This window comes from Sesamum indicum, linkage group LG9, assembly GCF_026168435.1.
Source record: "Sesamum indicum cultivar Baizhima isolate 11 linkage group LG9, ASM2616843v1, whole genome shotgun sequence".
NCBI classification, from domain to species: Eukaryota; Viridiplantae; Streptophyta; class Magnoliopsida; order Lamiales; family Pedaliaceae; genus Sesamum; species Sesamum indicum.
The window spans coordinates 14,275,117-14,280,146 of NC_142665.1; the positions used below are offsets into that span (position 1 = coordinate 14,275,117).

Here is a 5,030-nt window from a genome sequence, read left to right on the forward strand (position 1 = left end):
TAAATAATTATATTAAATAATTTAAAATATTACCATTTTGTCTTTTTCTCAGTTTTTTTTATCAGAATTAACAATTGTAATTACTAAATTATGGGCAAAAAAATGTTCTAACCTTTTTATTGGGAATTCATAGGTTATTAAATTAATATATTGTGTGCATTTTGCATTTTGCATTTTGTTTGGTATGAAAAAATTATAAATAAAATTACATAATTTATAATTTTTTAATTTAATCTTATAACTTATTTTTTATTAATATTTTGCTCTAATTAATTTTTCATTCTCACGGTAATATATTTACTAATTAAAAGAAATTGAAAGAACTTACCAATTTTATATTTTTTCTGTTATAATAAAATTATGAACATAATATATTTGAATTTTATGGTATTTATTCAAGTTACTATTATTTTAAATTTTAAATTTGATTAAATATATTATTATTATTGAATATATAATTTAGAGACTTGGGCTTTTTTGGTTTTTTTGACTGCAAAAATTTCGACCACGCAGACTTAGGCTTAAAGCTTCAGAATTGGGCCGCAACATTTCACTGGGCTGCTCCAGCAATTTGCCTCACATGTCCTTTATGCAGGATATGTTCTTTAAAGCTACTTTGCATGAACACTATATAAGAATTATATTGAGATAAGCAACTGGTACCTTTATGCAGATATGTTCTTAGTTTTATTTTAGTGTCACTGGGTTAGTCATTGTTTCATATGTATACTTACTACTATACTTCCTCAATTTCATGAGCAATGCAATGCAGATAAGGTAGGCTGGGGGAGCTCATGGCACTTGCCTCACATGTCCACCCCTTGATAGTTGCAGCCATATGGAAATAATTTTCATGATTATTGTTTGTGAGGTGCATGAAGTATGCTGCATTTTTATCTTTGGTTTGCGATTAATAAGTATGTTTCGCAATTCTTATATGTAAATAAGATTTTCTATGCTCGAATTTATCTTTTCTTTAGTTTCTTTAGCTCATTGTTTCATTAATACATTTTGACATTTGAATCAGATCATAAAGAGGCACAATCTCTGTAGAACGTAGTTATGAAAGAGTTGTTTCAGAAAATAAAGGAAGATTTGACTAGGAACTTCCAAAACTTTGATTTATTGTTGCTGCTTGTGCTCTCTTTGTATCATGACATATTACTCGTATTGGATTAGAGTGACTTGACAAACAATCTTTCTTTTAATAAAGTAAAAGAGATTGGAGCCCAATGTTCATTGTGACAATTGAATTAGATTAATCGGGGAATTAATGTGTTGGCATGTGTGATGTGTGGGGACTAAAAAAATTTATTTGGGGGGTTGACAATTTTTATTGGACACTGAAACTTGTGAAGGATGTTAGTGTCTTGAGAAAAGTATGCGAATTATCCTATAGTAGCACTTGAATTTTTTGATTGTTGTCTTGTGATTTCCTTTATATTAATAAGAATTTCTGGTATAAGTCGAGTAAGTAGGAGAAACTAGCACTAGTGGCATTTAAAAAAAAAGTTGTGTGAAGTGTGTTCCATTGACCGCATCAAATGAACAATGTTCAAGAATCAACACAAAAGCCTTTATGTGAGCTTTCGGACCAAAGCACTTTCATTTAAATAGTGCTCCTATATTTCCTTTTGATTGAGGGCATCAAACTTAGTGTGTCCATTCTAGAACTTACTTGTGTAATACATTTTGAGTTCACATTCTTGTAAGATTGGTGCATGAAAGTGATAAGGGCATTTAGGAATACCCCATTACCTCAAAACAACCTACCTTGAATTCACACATAGAAAAACTCATTTGAGCCTTGGCTTTTCTTTTGCTGGTTAAACCACGTTATAAGCTGATTCACCCCTTTCTTGATTATCTCCTGAAGTAATTGAACCCAGTCAAGGGAATGGTGTTGGCTTGGTTGCTTGTAAATCGACATGAAAATGAGTGAATGAAATGAAGTTGCATACGAGGGATGCACTCCTAGCCCCAAGGAAAAGAAAAAAAGAAATGGAACAAGGAAATGAAGAAACAAATGATGAAACAGAAAGAATAAAGAGAAGAAGAAAAAGAAGAAAAGAAGAAAAAAAAGAAAACAAAGAAAAGATTGAGAAAAAAAAAAGAGAAACAGAAACAGAAAATCAAAAAAATTCGAGGTGTTTGATTGTTCAAGTCTCTTGAATCGAGTTGAAGGGCAATGAGGTTGGAAGGATAAGCAACTAGGTCGACATCACTCCTTTGAATTGATAAGCCACAATTCGGCCTATCTTTTGCCATACCTTGTCCTAAACCCCATTACAACCCATGGAAAGACCCTTTGATTCATGTATTAATTATTCTCTTTTCATTGGTGGAGGAGATTTGATTCACAAGCAAGCCTATGGTAATGGCATTCTATGTATTGATTTGAGTGGAACCCAAATTCCTAAACACTTTATGAGTGGAGTGATACAGTGATATCCTTGTAAGAGTGTTGAGACTTGTTTCATTTATTTTGATAAAATCAATGGGATACTTGTGTGTTGAATGTTGTATGTGGGTTGCAAGTGCTTGTCTAAATACTATTGGCTCTTCTTATACTATTAAGTCTTATTAGTATAGGGGTTATACTTGAGTGACATGAAAGGAAATTTGAGAATTGCTACTTGGATAATTCTTGTATTTGGATTGAGACATGCTTGGGGTCAGTTATGGTTTTGATCTGGGGGAATCTGATAAGATATATTTTAAAGCTCCTGTGCGTTCTTATTTCAAGTGATTGGAAAAGATTTTATTGCATACTGTAGTGATGTTAAGTTATCCCAATTTTCTTGAGGGTGGGAGTGGTAGTGTAAGATAGGTAATAGTTTTTTACAAATCACAGTTGGAAGTTATAGAAATGAGATTTAACTCATGTTATTGTGGTGAATGAACTTTTGTGTGAAGTTCAGAGCTAGCATGTCTTGTAATTAATGTTGTGATAGCTCCTTTATGCATTTTGTTATAAGGTTCAGAATGTATTTCTTCTCTCTACACAAATATCTTGTTTGTAGTTTCTAATTTGTTATGTTGCTTTCCGAGTGTTAATTGGAATGACATTTGAAAAAAGTGACTTGCCTTGTTTCTCATAACTGGAATGACATGAGGAAAAGACTGCCTTGCCTTCTATAACTCATTCTGATAGATACCTTATTAATTAAAATTAATGTAAACTAACAATTAATCATTTCTTGTGCTATACACTATGCTCTTACGGCGACAGCCTTGTGGCCACGTAATAAGATTTGACAGGGAATGAAAACAACTATTGATCTTGCGCCACATAAATTCACTTTACACGGTGAGAACATTCTACTATAGCTCTTTCTCATTTGTACTCCAACCTTAAAAAGAAGCAGGATTAATAAACAAAGTGATTTTCATTGTTTGTGTTCTTTTCTAACCATTCATTTCGTTTTGCTTACAACCTATTGAAAAGAAGCCAACGAAGTTCAATCCATTGGTTTCTTGTTTTAAATTTATGAGATGCTCTTCTGATTAATAATCTTTTACTGATGGTTCTTTAACATGTTTTGTAATTTGTTGAAGGTATAGCTTTAATATTTTACCCGTTTGTGGTTCGTGCACAACTTTATAGTCAAAACAACATCATGGAATTGGTAAGGACTGTCTTCCACCGCTTAAATCAAAAATATTTCTGAGCATTGTTTCCTTACAATTTATCTTGGAAAATGCTTCTCATAGCTACATTAGCAAATCATTATCTAATTTGTAATGTATCAAATAGCTCTTCTCTTCTTTGTGCAGAAATCTGATTGATTGTTGTGGATGAATTGGCAAGGACTGCCTTCCTCTGATGGGTTTGTAGATTTAATTATACTTCATTGCATTTCCTTTGTTGCTATTGTTTTTTTTTATTATTTATGAATAGTTTGAAATTATTAGTAAATTTTTTTTAAAAAAAGTATAAATTAAGCAAACCCTTATTATCAAAATATTTATATTTTGTACAAATAAGATTAACCTGTCTTTTTGTCTTTTTTTTTTAGTGATTTAGACCAGAATAGGTATTCATATATAAGAGTATCTCTGGTTTTGAGTATTGCAGTAAGACATACATATTTTTTGTTACCTTTCATAATTTAAGGGGTAAATATCGTCATAGACATATTTCAGGATGAGGCATCAAATTATTTAATTATCTTACAAAAACATTTAAGTTTTATATGCATATTATTCTCATAACTTGTTGTTTATTAAGTTTGAGGAGATTAGATTAGCCATTTTTAGTTAAAATTTATAAGTTAACCAGATATAACTTATCATAACTATATTTATCTTAAAGATTCTATTCTCTATTGCAATTAATGAAAATTCATTAGAAAAATATCAGTTTTGATTTCTCTTTCATTTAATTAAATAAAACTGTTTATCTATATTATTAAAATTAAAATTTATACACTTAGTTAGATAACAAGTCTTTTAATTTATTCCTTTTTAATAGTTCAATGTAGTCAAGGGAATGTGATCATAAAGAGGTTCTTCAATGCCTCATTATCTTTCATGCATGCTCTTCTCTGTTAGTATTATTTATCAAGGCTAAATCCGTTCTAGTTATCATGATATTCAAATGTATTTAAGTTTTGCACAAGATAATTATTTTTGGTTAATTTTGTGTTCATAAACTTTTATTTTTTGATAAATTTGGATATTTAACTAATAGAATTTTTTGTTACATACGAATAAGTTGTTGCAAAAGGTAACTCATATTCTTGTTTTGATTAATGGTCATTTCTGCTTAATTTATGTACTATCCCTATTTATATTATAGGTATTAATCTTAATTATTAGGTGGTTAGTTATTAATTAGTTTTATTTAATAATGATTATCCATATAACCTACAAATTATTAAAATCATTGATATTTCTTTTTATATTTATAATTCAATCGAATTCATCATTTTTTATATTATAAAATATCAAAGATTGAAAAGTATAACATTTACATAGTTTTTTGTTCATACTTTTTTGAAATTTTTTAAAATATTACACCGAATATA

The 5,030-nt window shown here is 29.6% G+C and overlaps 1 long non-coding RNA gene across 1 annotated transcript; it reads left to right on the forward strand.

The window, feature by feature from the left end:
- The first annotated feature begins 280 nt into the window (after positions 1 to 280).
- Positions 281 to 3,971, forward strand: LOC148786904 (uncharacterized). The gene is made up of 2 exons (XR_016067279.1): positions 281 to 3,629; positions 3,778 to 3,971. It is a non-coding gene; the product is annotated as an uncharacterized LOC148786904 (long non-coding RNA).
- The last annotated feature ends 1,059 nt before the right edge of the window (positions 3,972 to 5,030 follow it).